This window comes from Phlebotomus papatasi, chromosome 3, assembly GCF_024763615.1.
Source record: "Phlebotomus papatasi isolate M1 chromosome 3, Ppap_2.1, whole genome shotgun sequence".
Taxonomy (NCBI): domain Eukaryota; kingdom Metazoa; phylum Arthropoda; class Insecta; order Diptera; family Psychodidae; genus Phlebotomus; species Phlebotomus papatasi.
In genome coordinates, this window is record NC_077224.1 from 44,533,204 (window position 1) to 44,554,195 (window position 20,992).

The window sequence follows — 20,992 nt, forward strand, 5'->3', positions numbered from 1 at the left end:
AAATCAGTTATGTCCGAAATATGTTCTGTAAGACCAATTAGATGTGTTAGAGAAAATCCGTGGATTACATTAGGTGTGATTATGAGAGAATCATACCTAACCAAGCTGACTGTCAGAATGCAGGGAAAAATGGTTTTCGGAGTACAAAAAACATGTGTTAGAAAAATAGCTTACAATTGATTTTTAATGCGTTATACTTCCTACAAATTTTGATAACAAGTAGATGAATGTTCCACCTAAGTAGTGATGCCCAAATTTTTGTGTCCGGTGTAATTTCTTCGGGGAAAATGAGGCCTACAGAGGTGGAAAAAAATGATACGAAGCTGAGTTAATCAGGGCACATTCGTAAAAAATGCAGCTACATTTTCATTTTCCTGTAGATGAAAATCCAGGGACTTCCAGGAATTTTGTTAGGCAGAATTATGAACCCAATAAGTAGGAGATTTTTTTGATATAGTGATATAATTGATTCGGTGTGTGTGGCATTCAGTAAAAAATCTTAAGTCTTTTACTCCTTTTGTAATACGAACCTTCAAAACCTTCCCCTACATGAATATGCGATTCATATCAATAATTAGAGAATTTTACATAGTTCCTTACAATGCCCATTCGATGATTATACTGAACTTTGAAACTGTCTTGCTCCTAGACTTACCACGAAAATTTGTCTTGACATTATCATTGTTGTACAATTAACTCGTCTCTGTTCGAGCTTTTTAAGTCAGTCTTTATTTCCAGACAGTGGGGCTGCCTTATCAAATCCCAGCATATTGCCTACCCCTAAAGACTTTTCGAACTTAGGTGTCTTCGTCTTCGTTAACTAGGTGACCATTCTTATCCCACATGGAGAATTTAGGTGCATTCGATTGTGAGAATTCATTAGTCAGTGACATTCTTAATTCGGGGAAATCATTTTCCAGATGGACCCCTAATAAAAGAAAAAACATTCTTAACCCTTTCGTCTTCTTTGGGACTCTGGGCAGGGTTGTGCCTTCACTGAGGAAAAACAGGAGTGCGATTAACTTTTTTTCCTCATAACTTTAACATTTTTAGGTGTAAATATATATCAACATTTTTTTATGTTAATTTTACACCATTTTAAGGGTAAAATTAACATGAAAAAGGGTAACTTTACCTCCTAATACACCCAAAAAGCATAACATTTACACCGATTTCGGATCAATACTGCAGGGTAAAATAAATATTTCCGGAATGTTATTTGAACTTTTTCGGATTTCTTTCAGTGTTTACATAGTAAGAAATATTTTTCACAATTTACATGTAAAAAACACGTAAAAATTTAAACAATATTTAAAAATGTAAAAAATTTGTAAAATGAAAAAAAGGAAGATTAAGCATATTTAAATCTTTTGAATATTTCCTGTAAGCAATACCAATATTGATATTGTTTATAAGAAATATCAAAGAAAAATTTTTGGGAAAACCATGAACTAAATTTCGTTTTGAAAACCCATAGATGTGAAGTAATTCAACGATTTTGTACACACAAAACATACTCTCTCTGGTAAAAAAAACGTTACTTCTTTTCTAATTGAAAAGAACTTCGCCTTTCTTTCGCAGATGGATATTTCAGAATGTTTTCTGTATTAAATCCTGAACATGTTGAATTTTTTGATCGTTAACGAAAAATAGAATTCATATTAATATTATTAGTAAACATGTAAAGTAATGTGACATAAAAATACGGTTTTTTCACTATTCCTAAATAGGAAAATGACATGACTTGATAAATCAGTTTGTAAAATCTAAGAATATACTTTTTACTAATTTTTTATAGTAATTATATAGATTATTTTTAACCTGCTATTTGCTATATTTGTAATAATTGCAATGCAAATATAATACAGTGATACCTATATTTTTTATCACCATTTAACCAGAAATTAAAGCTCAAGTGTTTCAAATAGAAGAGTTGATGAAGAATTATTTATCTGTTTTTGTGTATTGAAAAAGCCAATAAAAACTCCAGAAGTGCAGGAAAAATTAGGGATTTTATGATCTTAAGGGATGAAACACACTACGCAAAGAATAAAGTCACAATATATATATTTTGAAATTATTCTTCAGTAAAAACGATCATAATTGTGCATAAAACCCGCACAGCTTAAGTTAAAAAGGTTATCACAGAACCGGCACTGGTTCAGCATAAAACGGTTATTATTGTGTTTAAATTGACCACAACTTAAGCTTGAAATGATTTCACTTGTATGTAATGCACTCAAAGCTTCAACACGAAAAGGACAAATTACAAGTAAAAAGCGCACAGCTTCAGCACAAGGCGGTTAAAATTGAATATAAAAGCGTGACAGCTTCCGAACGTTTAGCAATTTTGATCGTTTTATTCGGATTCTGTGCAGATTTTGTTAAAAATAGATACAATATCGTAATTTTTGTGTGAATTTTTGTTTAATATGTTTCAGGTTAATAGCAAAGCACGATGGTTTCTAGAACATTAAAAAAATATTTTTGTAAACATTCATTACTACAGAATCAGTGTTAGCAAGGAGAGACTAATTCTTAGCATGAACATTGTTTTTTTGGGATGTGATGTCTTGGACAAGGTATATAGCAATATCAGAAAAAAATGTTAAGAAGAAAAAAGGAAATAAGTTTTAATTTGAATGATTTTCACAATATTGATGACTCACGGAAACCACAGAACAATTGGAAAACTCCCTGGGCATGTAGGTTAAAAAATTATGCGTCATTTATATGGTTTATTCAACCAAGATTTTTTTTTTAAGTATTTAGAATCAATAAAAATCCGATTCTTGTGGATGATTACAATTATTATCATTGTGGGTTAAAAGAACAATTACAAGTGAAGAATTGTTGATTTGCCATATAAATTATGAAATATCCACTGATGCTTGTTGAGAAAACATACACTTACTTATTTATTTTGACAATATTTTCCTTTTGGTTTCGTATTTGATTGAGAAATCATGACAACTCATAGAAAGGTTAAACTTGCAACAATCAATAAACCAGTCCTCTTGGAATTTACTTTTACAACAACATCCCATACTATAAATCAAAAATAGCCATATTTGTTATCTTGGTAAAACTTTTTACTTAAGTTGAGTTTGAGATGAAATTTTTCATCTTCTCAAATTCACAAACTTCCTGTCGTTTTAGGGGCAAGTCTGTCGATTCTATGAGTAGCTGTGAAAAAAGACTTGTGGGCGGAAAAGTGCACTTTCGAAGAAGTTTGGAAAGTTTTTAAACGAGAGGACATAACTGTGCCAAATGCCACATCCATTCCTCTCGCATTTTCCTCTCCATAAGCAAAATCGAAATCAAATGGCGTCATTCCAAGAATCGAAAAGTAAATGGTTAACATTTGCACCAAGTTGCTGCTTCATTCTACTAGCAAATGAATTGAATTGGTACTCTCGGGAATTAATAAGTTTAATGGAAATTAAAAGTTCCATACGCTCAGTTCCATTTTAGCTTTCATAGACAGATCAAATAAATTGCAAAAAATATGGTGACTATCCGGAAATTTTTCTGGCTCAAGCCCTTCTTTGTGCCTCAACATTTTCAATATGAAAATGTGATGAATTATTTCCAGAGGGTAATTTCTAATTATGAAAATGGAGTTGCAAAAATTTTCCTTCTATTGAAAGTCAGATTTTTGTCAATAGCTGCAAAGTTCATGCCAAAAGTTTTACTTGCAAATCTTTCAAAAACATTTCTTTTTAATAATATTAATAAAATATATTTGTTGGCAAGATTATTATGATTTTATTAGTTACGTTTGAACGAGAGAGTAAATAGGGATGAGTGCAGGAAGTTTCAGGAAGAAATAAAATCATCTCCTGCAACTTTTCCTGGTTCTTTTAAAAGAAATGGCCTAAAACCTTCATGTTACTAAGAAAGTAGAGCCTCATGCTCACTAAAATATTATTTGCTCTTCGTTTGGTTTTTGTAATGAAAACCGATGGGTGAATAAGTAAAGCGATTGAATCGTGAGTTATAGAATGTCTGATCGACTGATTGGCGGCGATTAAATCTGATTGATTACCGACTCTTATTAATTAATCTTCATGATCGGCAACCATAGTTAAGCGTGAGTAGCGGACCCGTCTATCCCATGAAGAAAACATTTTATTAAAGATTACTAATTTATCGGTAACCCCAGTGTTATTGTAATTATTTTTTTTAAGTATGGGAAGTCTTCCAAGCCTCAAACACTTCTTATTATTCCTATATTCCATTAATGAATCTGAAATTCAAAAGAAACCCCTAATTTTGGGAACTCAGCTAGATATAACCCCTTAAGTAGAACTTATACGGGCTTCAGACCTAAGGCTTAGCTACATGGCTTAACTGCTTTTCTTATAAATTACGATTTTTTGGAAAAATTTATTTTAAAAATGCGGCAGTAAGAAATTGAACAAGTCTTCTGAACAAATGTTTTGAAGTGTTTTAATATTATAAATCTTTGATCAAACACTTTGAAAAAAAATGCGAATTTTACATGTAAATTATTACCACTCGAACTCAAAGAGAGAACACTTATATAATCCCTTCTTTGTTCAACTTGTGACACGGCTAGAGGCTAAAGGATAAGAGATATAGACTTTCGGTATTCGACAACCCTTCCATAAGTCAACATTATTTAGAGCAGTCTTTTTTTCTCCATCCCCCATCTTCTCCTTCTAATACAAAATCATGTTTTTTTGGTTTATTTCGAAAGCGGCTGCTTTGATTTTTTTATTTTCGAATATGTTTTAGAGGTAGTCAATTCGAATATTTTGTCCTTGAACGCCTATGTGGCCTATGTTCGAAAAGCATTTCGATATCAAATTTTCAAAGATCCAAACTTTACCACATTAGAGGACCTGTTTTTTTAAACCGATTTGCTTGAATTTGGATTTTTTCGCTTTTTTCGAATCGATAGTAAATGATTTACCTTTCTCAGATTTACTTTTCATTTGTTCGTATGCTTGCTAACTTATGCTAAAATATTCTAAAATCTGCTTTTCTTAAGCAAATTTTAATTTCGGAATGGTTTTTTTTTCATTTTATAGATCGATTTAATCGGTTCGATAAAGTAAAGCGTTCAAAACCATAATAGGGGAAAGTACCCTACCTTCGAACGTTCATGCCTTCGAATAATGTGAATTTCTTCTACTTTTCTTAAGAGATTTACACATGATTATCCTGATTATCACATAATTATCAATAATTGATGATAGTTAACCAATATTTAATAAAAATGTGTAGGGTAAAGGCTCATAATTTTGGACAGTCTGCTTATAAGCATCGATGTTCCAAGTTTAAAGTGCGATATTTTCAATACTAATTGATTTTTTCCATTACTCTCTTTTCAGAAGGGTTGTTTAGAAACTTGGCAAGATGTTCATCGTCCTATTTTTACTAAAATTAGTTTTAATACGTTTAAAAATGAATTGATATGCAGAGGTGACTTTGGCTCTTATTTTGGACAACTTGTTTATTAATTTGTCCAACTTGGCTGTAAATTTGGACAGCTAATCCGCCTCAATAGGATGCCCATTGTTCTTCATTTCATGAACCAATCTTGCCAAGTCCTCTTCCTGGTCATGTAAGGAAAACGTAGAATGTCACAAGAAGCCCGGAAACTTTCCATATCATTCATTAAAGTGAGTTGACTTCGGTGCTCCAAGTACGTGCGGATTCGCTCATTCCCTGACCTTTCCGGGAGCCATTCAGGGCATTTCTCGCTACATCTCTTTCGTAGAGATGATGCGCCTTTGTTTCTCCAGGCATTTGTCTAACCTAGTCATCACAAAAGCTACAACTTCACGAAATTTCGTGAGAAAAACACCTGTCCAAAATAAGAGCCATCACCTCACTGGTAAATGTATTAAAACATTTCCCATTTTTCACACGAAAAATCTAATTCACAAGGCAAATCTCACTTCAGATCAAATGTACAAATCACCACTAACGTGAATCAACACAATATTCAATGAGTATTCAATAATATCACTCAAAAAACCGAAGAAACATTGTTAGTACTTCACCACAGCTAAATAAGAACTGAAGTAAACACGAAGTTCGGTCATATTTCTCGTAAGCAATTGCTCACACTGAATTTTCAACAAAGCAATTTCAACTCAAATCATATTCAAAATTTAACGTGTAAAAATCTTCCAAAAAAACAAATATTTAGATAGAATTCATTATTCATCAAATATTGGAATAAAAATCCATCATTTTAATCAATTTATTTTTAGTGTCCAATGTTATCCTCAAAGTGTCCAAAATAAGAAACTGGACAAAATTATGAGCCTTTCCCCTAAGTCTCTTATGAAAAATAAAAGTAAATTCATATTATTCGAAGACATGAACGTTCGAAGGGAGAGTACTTTCCCCTACAGGGATAGCTCTTTCTCGAGTGTTGGAGTAGTCCGCAAAGCCGTGAGGCTTTGCCATTTCTTTTTACCTTGTGACAATATAACATTTAAATTGGTAGAGTCTGTGCTTTTTCCAAACGATAATAAATTGATAATGAACCGATAATTGATAATTTATTGAAAATTCAACTTTTGTCTATTATAGTAAATTACTGGATATTTATCAGATTATTATTAGATCAGTTAAATTTGATAGTATACAGATATACACCTAAAAACGGTAGTGAAATAAATCTTATAAACAAAAATGTGTTAACGTAAAAATACATAAAATAAAAAAAAAACACCTAATTCAGTAGCGGTATACTTCCATCATGAAAATAGTCCAAAGTCATTTCAAATGAGAATTTAAATAAATCTCAAATGGCAAAAGTGCAGAAGATTGAACCACCCCCAAAAATTTCATCACAAAACTCTCATGATGTCGTTCAGTTTGTGATTATACTCCAAAGTAATTCGTTGAGTATTTTGCAAGAAGATACGACCCTTTTCTAGGCTTCTGTTGCTGATTTATGCGTAAAGTTTTGCGAACAAAATGACTTTTGCACTGCCTCTTTTCGTCTTTCTCTCTTCAGGGGATCTGGGGAAATGGATTTTGCCACATCCAGCAGCAATCTATATATAAAACCCAAAAATCCCAACGACCAAAATTGTTCACCAACATTGGGGTATAGGGTAAAATATTTCAATATGATACTCAAAGTATAGTTTTCTCTTCCGTCACTGCTGTTATGCATGAAATTTTGTCAAGTACGTGAGCTACCAGGAAAAGAATTCTTCAACTTTTAGATGGATTTTTCATCTGAAGTTTATGGTGATTTTCCTTCCCAAAATATAAAGGAAGAGGCTTTCAAGAGCTTCAAGTTTCCAATGTAAGAGCTTTAAAATTTTGTTTCAACTTGTGGAAAGTAACATTGATTGTGTGATATACTTTACATTTCCTACATGCAAGAACTAGTACAAATAATTCAAGAGTTATACAATATAATGACTTTTGAGCAAGAAAACTCTGAAAAATATATTTAAATTTTATTTACTCATTGCTGAAAGTTCTGCGTACATCTGTACGTACATTGATTGAAGTCATCTGTACATTGATGAGTAAATCTCAAAATTCCAAAATAGACATGATTCCGAATTACCCCATCTTATCATATACGGAACGTACGAGCTATTCTCATTTTCTACCCTTACTGTATCATTTTCTAAAATGCGTCACGTTGTTGTCGAGATTTTCCACCTGATAGCGAAATAGAGCCCAGGCTGATGAATTCCCTTCCCTGTTTGCGGGAAATTCATATTTCCCGCCTCTAGCTCCAAGTAAGGCCTTTTACTGGTGGTATAGTTCTGTTGCCCGCCGTGTGGGGGATTAGCTGACAGGCGCCACTGTCAGTCAGTCGGTAATGCCCTAGACACATTTACGACTTAAGCCGAGAGACGACTTAGTGGAAAATGACGGAAATGTAGTTTGACTATTATTTCTATTATAATTATGCTAAGCCGTCTCTTGGATAATCCTCAAGTCTGTCAAGGCCCTAACATGGCCTGGAAAAGGTCGAATGGGGGCACAGAGCTAGGTCGCTACCGGGCAATTGGCCACGATAAGCCTTGGTCTCCATGAGGATTATTTCAGGGCAGTAGTCCGGCTACAACGTGATATTTTTTTTTTATTTTGACATTAATGACATTAATTTTCGTTCTGGTTTTATAAGTCATATATATAAATCGATTCTTGAAAGCAAATTTCGCAACCGATTTTGGTAATCTTGAACTTAGTTTAAAGATCTTTGAATCCTGCACAAGAGAGAACCAGTTTCGATCGTTTATAAATCGGTATAAACTGGTTTTGAACCAATAACTATTTTTTTTTCTGAAATCCAATTGAATCTACCTAAATACCATCAATCAGTCTCCAAATAACGTGTTACCAATAGCCAAAAAATGCATTATGACCTCTTGGGAATTCCACAATTTGACTATGAATTTCTATTCCAATTTCGAAATACAGTCCAGTGGTAACATAATTGAATTCGTTTTTTCAACATTCGTTGGAGTCCTGATTTATTACTGTATTTGAGCCAAAAATTCACTTTCGGCGAGGTCTAAAATATTGAATAGCTTTTGAAACTAACCAAAATCGATATCTTAAGTAACTCCGTCTTCAGAATATGCTAACTAATTAAAGTAGAGCCAAAGACGAAACAAAAATGACATCATATTTTCAAAAGTGATATAAACTTAATAATTAATTCAATAAATATTGTTTTTCTGTAATTGTAACAATATTCTCATCATTTCTATTTTTTTTAGTAAAGAGATTCTTAAATTGACTTAAGGTGATTTTTTGTACTTTAATTAAATTATTAGTCTTCAGAGTATACATTTATACGGACAAGAAAACTTCTAAATGTTAAATTATTTTGTTAACAAAAGATGATAGGATTAAGATCCGAATTTTATTATGAAACCACTATGTCGCTACAAAGTTGTTTTTAAGTTAAAAATAATATGTTGGTATACAATAAGATCCATTTTAAAATCGAAAAATTCGTATAATGAAAACATGCAATACTTTTAGTTTAATAAGAGAATAGTTGACTCTATCGAAGTTGACATTAGAGTCCATAGCGTAAAAAAGACTATTAACTCTATTGGAGTTAGACTCTATCGAGGTCACACAGTATTTCGACTTTCAGGTGAGCATAATATTGATGTTCAAAATACTAGATAATTTTCGGCCAGTAAACTGAGTATAAGGGATCGGTCTTTGTTGGATGTTGATGGAGAAATTGTCTCTCGTGCAAAGTCCGAATTGTGCTCAGTGTAACGATTTTTGTGACAATTTTTTCCCCAAAATTTTTATACCTGAAGAAGGAGAAAAACCCCTCCGAAACGTCGGCTTGAGAAATTAAAAGGAGAAAGGAGCCAAAGGTCAATACCGTGTTTTACTGTCCCCAATTATATAATAATTTACTAATTATTTTTTAGAGAATACACAGGCGGACAATTCGTCCTTATACGAAAATACCTTTGAATTAAATCCAAGGATTTTCAGGAATTTTGTGAGCCGGAATTATGTACCTAATAAGTAAGAGAATTTTTTGTCATAGTGGTATAATTGATTCAGTTTGTGTAGCATTCAGTAAAAAATCTTAAATCTTGGACATCTGTTTCCGTACGACGCTGCACAATCTCTCCCTACACTTAATTATAGCTGATAATTTGAAAAGGAAGTAATTATGTGGTAATGTATCTTTTATCTTTATTTTTACCTACTTTATACATTAGTAACAGTATTAACGCAAACTCGGTAGAAGATTTCTGACAAAACGATGACCCAATCAAGCATTATACCCTATTAAACCCTATGTTACAAAGCCCTAGGAACCCTATCAGCTACAGTAGACCCTCGATAGTGCGATTCTTTAAAGAGCGGACTACTTTTTAATTCGGGTAACAGTTAAATACGAAAAAAGTTTGTTGATATTTGTCAAGATTGTACAATTTGTACATTGTTTATGAGTATGTAAATTTAATAGGAATATGGTGGTGAACAAAAAATCGTTGGATTTCAAATGGTTTTATGCTCGAATCTCTCTATATATTTCGGGTAAGATTTCAGTCCAAAATGCAAGAATTTGAGAGAATCTACTATACTATTGTCCTAATTTGTCAATTAGCGTATTGAATTCGAAATTTTAGTTCATTTTCAGTGAAAATTCTCTTAATGAAATACTCCTCACGATCTCAGTAATTGGCTCGCCCTATTCCTTGTCGGCTTAAAAATGTTACTAAAACTTTCGTACAAGTGTCCGAACTTTTGAATTCAAAGCCGTACAATAATTTTACCCAATTAACATAATGGAAAGATACTCAGTGACCTCGTAATTACTTGCAAATATTCCATCGGAGTTGTGTAAAATATTTGCAAGCCGCCTGTGAAGCTTTTTCTTAATTTCCCATTTAAAGTGAAAATCGTTTTAAACTCCAAACCTCTGTTCGTTATTCTTTCCTGAAAGGACAGGCTGAAAGAAAGTTTCATAAAATTCAAGAATTATACTGAAGGAAATTTAATTGTCTATGACTTTCCGAAATTACTTCTGAAAGAGCAATTATATTTTTCAATATGTGTAGTTTAATTTTTGCCATTGTACATTTCTTGTATATGGCTCAAAAAAAGTGCCTCCAGAAACTTTCTTCGTTTCCGGGCATGTTCAAATGAAAATTCGTTAGGTCATTTCCTGCAGTATTTCCTTTCGATGTCACAACGAGTGATAAAAAAGAAGTTTTAAGAAAAATTCACCCTATACCAAATTGGCTTTTCCTTTGCACCACGTCCCATGATACACTTTTTGAAATAAATATTCCGTCAGAGTTTTGGCGCCAATTCACATCTACTCTTTCCATGTTTTTGGTTAGCTTTGTCAAAATACATCTAATCACTTCCCTATTTATCTCAATACGTCTCATTCGTTACATTCTTTTGGCGAACTTCAACAAGATTTTGCTGTTCTATTTTGTCTTCCGTTTTTCTATCGCTGAGAAACCAAAAGAGCCACCCTTCGTATTTTCCACCCACCATTTCCTTCACTTTTCTGTATAAAGATGATATATGAACAGTCATTTGACAAGATTTTTATACCGCATCCCACTCCTTGATTTCTTTTCTTATGAACGCTCCACGCAGAAATTCCTTCTCGTATAAACAGAGTTGTTTCAGCTGATGCACAAGAATTTGAGATAAAATATCGGAATGATTTTAAGAATTTTCCAGCCCAAATTAATATTAGGGGTAAGCTAATTAGGGGGAAGAGGGGGGCCTGTGAGTTGAAGCAACTTTTTTTCTCTTATTTTTAAATGAAACTGGACCTTAGGGGAAAGTGACCATGCTTGATACCATTGGAAGCTTCGTAATGATTAAATTTTTCCTATGTTTCTTAATAAACATAACTCCGCAATATATTTAAAAAAAAACTGGCCACTTTCCCACAGTTTTTAAAATATGGTTGCGATGAGTCATATATATATATTGTGAAACATATAGAAAATTTAGTCTTTATAAAACTTCCAATGGTATCAAGCATGGGCATTTCCCCTACTGTGGTTATAATTTTACTCAACAAATCAATTGCGAACTTAATTGTATCATGATAAGGCTTATTTCGATTTTAAAATATAGGAGAAAAAAGCCCAATTTCAAAGTTGTCCCTATTCAAAGGTGTCCCACCTATTCGAAGAATTTTCGAACACTGAGAGAAATCCGAAATAGTTAAAATAACATTCCGGAAATGTTAATTTCACCCTGCATTATTGATCCTAAATCGGTGTAAATATTACCTTTTTTAGGTGTATTATGGGTTAAAGTTATTACCTCTTTCAGGGTGTTGACTGATAATTAGGGTTTTTTCTTCTCTTTTCACCTCCCTCGTGGTTTGTGTTCACAAAAAAAGTTCTTTTCCAAAAAAAAACAGCACAAACCATCACAATGCGCACTCGACACTTCTTGCATACACTATCTTTACACAATCACATTCAATCACCTTCAAGCTCATCCAAAAACTGGCCCAAAATTTTCCAGCCACCGACCGGCCTCCCTATTTCCCCTTATCAGCAAAATTTCCTGCCTAACCAGTTGCCCATATATTCTCTCAAGATCTAGGAAATTAATTTAAATTTAAAATGTAACCGCAACAAAGTTACCCTTTTTCATGTTGATTTTACCATCAAAAGGTGTTAAATTAACATTGAAAAATGTTGATATATTTTTACATCCGAAAAGTGTTAAAATTATGACGAAAAAAAGTTAATCGTAGCCTGTTTTTTTTTCTCAGTAAAGATACATAAATGGAAGCGAAGGAGAGCTAAGCTGATTTGCGATCTCTCCAATGAACATAGACAGTCCTTTTGTAACATTTTTCTCCTTAGTCGTTTTCTTCTCTTCCGAGAAATAATCGTGAAAACAGCTAATTTTTGGCCTCCTAATTCAGACTTCCCCCTTGAACTGAATGAAAATTTAGTGTTTAGATTCGGAACCATAGCTAGGAATAGGGATACTAGTAACGTTGAGAAACCCTATGATGGAAGTCGAAAATTGTTGCAGGACCAGATCCCCATCATCAGTCTTTTAGCCTTTAAAGGACGGTAGCGACACGGGTGTCAAAAAAAATGTTCCTACGGAGTTCTAAAGTTCTATTTTTGCTTTAAATTCAGAAAAGACGATTTTTTCAGACCCTCAATTTTTGACCCACTCGTGCTTAAAAGATTAAAGTTAAGAAACAAACTCAATGAATGCCTTGGCGTAAAGGAAGAATTACGATTTGCAGAATCTTAATTTTTTCCCAGTTTGTCTTTGGAATCTTTGTCTGCGGTATTCTTTGTTTCTTGGAATTTTTGTCTTTGGAATCTGGTCCTTCATATATTTTTCACAGGTATATTTTATTAAATTAAATAATGAAATTATAACTTTATATTAAATTAGGCTGAGATCACTACACACCTGGAGTCTAACTTTCCGATAAAACATGAACACTTTTACAACTTTAAAAAGATAAGGACTTTAGGGTGCGTTAACAGTCGAACATCAAGGTCCTTAATGATCAGTTTTCACTGTTAGGGCAAAAGGGAAATTTTCTTTGTTTTAGGAAGTTTTTAGTGTCGTCCTTCTAGGCAAAGGGAAATTTTCTGTATTTTTGGAATGCAGTCGATTTGGAATTCTAAAAACAATCCAAATTTAGACAAATCAATTGAGAAATAAGATCCTTTAAAGTGGTTTGACTTTGATCTATGGAAATTCGATGTCGAAAATTATTTCGGTCATAAGTGTCTATCCGAAAATAAATCACTGGAACCGTTTTCAAGAAAAGTCTCAAAAAAAAGTTCTGGAAGGGATAGGAAGAGGAGATTCCTCTGGACAATACAGACTTGTGGGTATATCACCGAAGATCTGAAGTTGATATCTCCTATCGTTTAGGCTACAGAAATGTACTAAATTGGAAAAAAGGTGATTATGAGTATATACTGCCCTCTCTTCAAATTCGAGCAGTAAAAAGAGACAAGGTTTAAAACGACCTGCCTTAATTGTCTGGAAAAGTGTTCTAAAGCCATGGGTAGTGAAACATTTCGGGAAGAGGTAGTGGACGTTCCAATAAGAATCAGCTACGTCTGTGAACCCGTTCGGTAACCAAACTTGACTAGAAAATAACGCTTCGTTGTTCAGTTCGAGAGCACAAAAACCTAAACGATATCTTATCTAGGTTTTTCAGGACAATCTGTCCTTCCGGTGAGCGTCGGAATTTATTGATCAAATTCTATGAATCAAACACACAATTTTACCAGAGCTTTCGACACTTATCGTGTCTTCCTCAGTGATTATTTGTTGGTCTTTTCTTTAGGATTTTTGTCACTAATTCCTCTAATTTCTTATGCATCGGTTTTGAATTTGGTTAGGAGCTCACTAACAATTTAACACGATTTTTTAACACAATTAGTGTCGAAAGCTCTGGTAAAATTGTGTGTTTGATTCATAGGATTTGATCAACAAATTCCGACGCTCACCGGAAGGACAGATTGTCCTGAAAAACCTAGCTCACTTACACCACCGTCGGCTATCGCTTTAGACCACGATATCTTTAGCAGGCACGAAAGAGCAATTATTTGCTGAAGACAACTCAAAATATCTACTGAAAATCCATTTATGAAAGGCTACCTAAAATCTGCAATAGACATATCTAATGATATATATGACCTCAAGGATATTGATATTGATAAAAAAAAGCTCAACAAATGTTAAACACTGGAAAATCTTGTTTTTAATGCTTATAAAATTTTTGAAGAATCAAGTTAATATTTGCTTCAAATTGTGATTTTACTAAACTTAGCTTTTATCTGGTAGTTGGTCAACTCTAATCGGGAATCATGTAGTAAATGTTTGTTATGAAAGGGGACGAAAGACGCTAGTGGTTTGGGTGAAAAAAATCATCAAGACGGAAACTACCAATAAAATATTTCCGATTTCTTCGTCTTTTGATATCGAGCACAATCACAAGAAAATCTCTTGGTAGCTTTTTTTTTCCTTTTGACTTCCTCTCCATCATTCCATTCATCGCTGTAATTATTCAAGCAATTTATGAAAGTTTCCACCACAAGAATCACTCGGCGGAGTGAGATTCTGGGAGCCATGTGATGACAAAACCGGGAAAGCAAGAGGAAAACTCAGGGAACGAAGGGTGTAAAGGGAAGAACAAAAAAAAATCCAATCAATTCGATGCGGTAGAATAAAGAAATTAATATTAATGTTGTGCAATTTATGAATTCTCGTGGACATTTATGGTATATTGTATATCAAAATTGGAGAAATTTATGTGAACCATCTGAACAACATTTGGGTTCAGGAAGAATTTAGTGAAATGGGAGAATTTTTTTTTACCGTGATTTACAGGAAGGGATAATCTTCATTTTTTTTTTTTTTTGTTAGACAGAGGATTTTCAGTAAATTCGATTTTTGTAGTGTGACATATTGCCTTTTATTCCCTCATGATTTGCTATCTCCTGACATGTTCGTATTGTTCCTCATATTCAATCCTGTATTCAAACATTCAAACTACTTGGAAATAAATATTATGTTTTACACGTTTATATAGGAAATTTCTTAGAAAACCTGACGGACATCACGGTTGTTCATCAGAAACTTTCCTTTATCACTTAAAAATGGTCTTCGCCGACCCGATCGGTAAAGAATATCCGATTTTTTTTTCAAAAAAAAAACAATCCATTAATCTGTAAGAAATTAATTTCAAGATATGATATGAACATTCTATCCCCAATATTTCTAGTACATTCAATGAATGGATTAAAATTAAAGATTCTTTAACTCGAACTTTTCAAAGAAAAAGCAACAGGATCTTTACAATGAACCAAATGGATCTATTCGAGTTCCAATTTTTACATCGAATTTCTAACGCAATTAAAACAATATTTGACCAGAAAATGAGACCAAACCATTTATTTCGGTGAGAGCAAGGTACAGTGCTGTCTCTCTATATGCACACTCTCTATATGCACAGCTTTTGTGTCGGTTGCATTCAAAATCAATTTGTTTACATTTTGACATTATTTTCTTCGTAACTAATTTTTCTTGTTTTTAATTTTCTTAATTTTATTTTTTCTGTCTCATATTATATTTAAAATAACACGGGAAATTCTAGAACAATAAAAAATGATTATTTATTAAAAGAACGAAAAAAACCGTTGGGAATTTCAAAAAAAAATTGTGCATATTCAGAGAGAGAACTGTCAAAAAAAGTATCCAAACTGTGCATATAGCGAGACAGCACTGTACTACTATTATAGTCGAGATTTTCCACCTGATAGCGAAATAGAGCCCGGCTGGTGGATTCCCTTCCCTTTTCGCGGGAAATTTATATTTCCCGCCTCTAGCTCCAAGCAAGGTCTTGGAGCACCTTCCTGTACTGTGGATGCTTTTTCCATGCTCCCAGAGTTCTTGGGCAAAGGCTTTATATTACGTTTTAGTTTTTAGTTATATTTTAAAATTTCCTGTATTAAACATTCAGATCGTTCTTTGCAACGGGCGGAACTCTAACTCACAACGGAGAGTCAAGCCGGAAATATACCCGCCCAAAAGCAGACAATCTTGCCTATTGCGCCACTGATATCTTGGTACCGTTTTGCAAATATGAAATTTCGAGTTTTAGCTAAAATTCTTTACAATCTCAGCTTATGTGGTCCTAGCTAGACCCTAGTCCTGACCCGAGCTAGAAGGGGTCAAAAATTGAATTTTAGAATGGCGATATCACCGGTTCTAATTATCGGAATTCGAAAAATTTTGATGTTTTGGAAAGCCCTAATTTAGTACTACAACCATTTTAACTCCACAATTTCATCTGATTAAATCGAAGGTCCGATTAATCGAAAAATCGATTTTCGATTAATCGATCTCGAATATTTCGAAAACTAGGCGATATTTTTCTTCAAATTCTAGTATTTTGTAACTGAGGTCGAGACCTTTCCAACGGTGTTTCGCACTCCTCCCTCGAAGTTCCCTGTCCCGAGAGCTATAACCAAAAATGTCATGACCTGACTGCTTTTTTGGTGTTTCTGAAGCGATTTTGACAAAATTTTAGTATATATTATATCTGAGATCAAGATTTTTCTAACGATGTGTCCCATCCGTCTCTACCCCAACCCACTGTACCCCGACCCTTACTATATCCATATGGACCGGACTCTATCTCTTACGTTTATTCACCGGTTTCAATGAACTTTTTTTCAGTGGTTTTGAAATATAGGATCCAAGTCATGAGTTTAAGTATTTTAAAAAACATGAGACACTTTGTTTAAGCTCTAAGAACTACTGTCTTCTTCCACCTGACGTAAATAAGATAAGTAGGATGTTACATGATCCATCAGATTATTGAGGAGACATAAAACCTGAACTGATAATTAAACTCATATAAGAAAATAGGTATATTTCCTTAAGGTAATTGCTCAGGAACATCTTTGCTCCTTGAAACTTTCTCATGTCTAAAAAAAAAACAATTCCAATGAAAAGAACGCTTGTTATGCCTATACAAATATTGCAGAGTATTTTTACGACTTGTTTAGCGTATGATGTAAACTTTCCCTTTACTTCAAAGAAAAGGATTCTTGATCCACGATGATGATTAACATAGATCCAAATAAGGGTTTCATTAAATCGATTATGAATATGTCCACTCACCATCTGAATGTAATCCATCCCTAATATGGACTCACAAGTATGACATCGATGTTCTCATATCGAATAAAGTCTTTACGATTCTCAACGGATGAAACTTTGCGCAAAAACTTTATCTTATTAGTCGTAAAAAAAATCGCCGCAGAGAAAAATAAAACTCATGTCTCGAATATTACTGAATATGTGTTGTATTAAATTTCATCTTTCCCAAGAAGGGTCTTTAAAATTATAATTGAACATCCAATTAAAGTATATTGGGGGAAAAAGAGTATAAAATACATAAAATAAACTCCACTCGAAAGTCAATCAATTTTCATGTTTTATGATTCTATTCAGCGAGTTGAAGCTTGCTTTTAATTGAGATTGATAAATTGACTGACTTTTTAACTGTTACTCCTTTAGAATTTCGACTAAATTTTGCCATTGTTCTTTTTTACGATTAATTTAAAAGACTTAAAATAGAACGCAATTACAATTTCTTCTCTTTTGCTGCATTTTTTTGTAGCGATCAAAATGGTAGATTATATTTAATAACTTTTTTTTCAATGCAGCTTTGAGACCAAAATTACACAAATATTACAATAAAGAAGTTAGACGTCTAAAATTTTTGCCAAACATTTTTTTTGTAGTACTAATAAAAAGACACACAACGCAATTTATATAAGAATATTGATAAGACTTCCCCATAAGCCTTGGGGAATTTACAAAAGATTAAATGACAAAATAAGAAAGTATTTTATGTACCTAAGACATAAGTTTAAATTTACTTGTCAATATTTGGTTTTCTTTTTTTTTTAATATTTCAAGCTCGAGATATAAGTCATGATTTACCTCCTTCGATATTTTTTTCTTTTTCATATGAAAAATTTTGAATTTTATTTTATTTATAGCTTTTTTTCGTATAGCCAAAATTTTGCTTCTTCTCAAATTTTTGCCCTAAAGATACCCAAAAAGATTTTCATTCTCAAACATTTTTGCTTTTTTTTCTTGTTTCTGGAATTATTTTTTTCGTTTTCTATTGTTTTTTTTTTTCAAACTGTTGACTGAAAAAGTTGAAACAATAACCCTTAAAATTAATAATTAGTTATTTCATTTAGTATTCTTTTTTTTTCTTCATTTTAATAATAATATCACCACATTATTTTCTTTTGTAAATATTGTTTTAAATATATGATCAAAAACAATACAATTGCCTATTTATTTTTTTAAGTTTTCTTTTTTTTATCTTTAGTTCAATAACTAATAATTTGTTTAATTTGTTTATTTCATTTCTTTTTATATTTAATAGTAACTGTTTCTATTTCAATTTGTTGGTTGTTGTGTTTCTTTAATCTTTCTCTTTGTCTCTTGTTTATCTTTTTGTGGGTTTCTTCATCTTTAGTGTAGTTTTTTTTTCTCCAACTTCTATTACAATTAATTCATGTAAAACTTGAAGGCAATATTTAAGGTGTAAATATGCACTTGTTTAGCATCTTTCATTCTCATTAAAATGTCTCGTTTTACACTCCAAAGTGCCATAGTTAAAAAAAGGAAAAAGAAAAATATATTTTTCAATAAAAACATTTTTAAATAAAAACATTACTGAAAAAAAGAACTATCAAAAAATTCACAACATAAAAGAAAAACAATTTAACAAAGCAGAATAATATTCGTAAACATTCACTTTACTAAACGATTGAGAAATAATAAGGATATCCACCTTCTCTATGGCACTTGCATTTCAAAGAAAATCTTTAAAGTCCTATTCATAATTAATTAAGTCAGTGTGTATCACCAGGAATCATAGTTGCAAGTATTATTCATAGTACCGTTTAAATTCACTTAACAAAGATTTTATGCAAAAAATAGTATTTTCCATAGAAATAAAGGCATAATTTCACTTGGCATTACTTCCCTTGAATTCTTAATATTCAACATGTGAATTTTATTTCAATTCCTAAACAAGCTCGCCTATAGAAAACTTGTATGATCTCGTCCACTTATTAGATACCTTTACACATTGGGGACAATTTTTGTCAAAATTGCTGTTTTATTAACTAATTAATTTTATTTATATTAATTTGCTCAGTTGTAGCTGAATATGCTACTAACTGAGCTGTAAGGGGCACTGGCTCTAATTGTCTTTGCCACTGATCTTAACAAAATGTCGAGTAGACTAATTGACAAAGCAAGAAAACTCTAGATTTGACCACTGAGGAAGGCTTGGAGTCCGAACCGAAAGTTCTGGGAAAAGTCGTCTTTTTCTAAACTACCCCATCCTCTAACTCTCACCGGTTCTCTATTATTGAAACTATTAAAATACTCAAGATGATTTGGGATATGAATATTGAACATCTCTCTATATAGAAAAAGAGATATACGCAATCCCGGCATATGAACTTTGGGATTATGTTTTTTTTTTTTTTGGTAATTTCCGACGATTAATTCAATAGGTGTGGAAACCGGTGAGCGTCGGGTAAGAAGAAGCAAAGAAAATTTTCAAATTCTTCCCAAAGCTTTCGGCTCGAACTCCAAGCCTTCCTCAGTGGTCAAATTTTTAGTCTTTTCTTGCTTTGTCAAAGGGACTTTTTTGTTCACAGGGCATGGGATTTGGGGCACTGCACTGCACTTAATTTTCTACTTATTTTTTAGAATTTTTAGCAATTTTTCTCTCTTTGTGTGTCTTTCTTAAGATTTCTTTGTGAGACTACATCTTAAGAAATCTTAAGAAAGACACACAAAGAGAGAAAAATTGCTAAAAATTCTAAAAATAAGTAGAAAATTAAGTGCAGTGCCCCAAATCCCATGCCCTGTGAACAAAAAAGACCCTTTGACAAAGCAAAAAAAGACTGAAAGTTTGACCAATTTTGAAAATTTAAACAAATTTTTAAACAAAAATTTAAGGAAGATAGAGACATCATAGTCTAAAAAAAATATATACGGCCTTCAAAACCATATCATCGGTTGGATCAGCAACTGTCTCAACTGCAATTGCGTTGTGTCTGCATTTGTTGTAAATGATGCACCGTTGCGCAGTATTTGCAATGAATACAGACAGATAAGATTCAGTTAGCACAGTTGCTGAGCCAAACCACGATATCTTTCTACGAAAGACTTCCACGGTAATACAGTTATGAAACAGAAAAGACAACTCTTTCGGTATGCTTCGACGGCTACTTTATGGTAGTTTCTGCTGACAGAATGAGCTTTATACTTACATAGAATATAGATATTACTCTATATCTATAGGACCCACAATAAACGCATTCTAATAGGCTACGGAATTAATAATAATAATACTGGCACAGCATTCCGTGAAGGAATTAGGGCTTTCCGCAAGGGGATTTCTAGACATGAATTGCATGAATTATTATTTTTTCTTATACGGGATGAGGTTGTCAGTCCCATGCCCATGGAATCAAGTGCAGTGAAGCTCACTGGATGCAATCCGAACGAAGCCAGAAAAATTCCTGGAGACCCAAAGGGGATTCGAACCCGGAACAATTGCATCATAGAGCGAGTGCTCTACCACTTGACCAATTGAGTTACCCATAGGTTACGGAATTGGAGCTGTATTCCCTTTCACTAAAAAACTATAAACCAAAAGTTTATATTTTTTATATGTTCAACTTTCGCTTAAAGCTTAGGACCAACTAACCCGTGATCAACCAATGTTTATACGGAATCGTTCTCCACTTCAGTCATTCAAGATCTCATTTGATTATATGCTATTACCATCAAGATCTATGCCTATGGCGGCTCCATATGGACTTACGTCTAACACTTCAGTTAATAAATAATCAAGTAATAAATATAGCTAATTCTACCCCAGTTTTAGAGACCGGGTAGATGA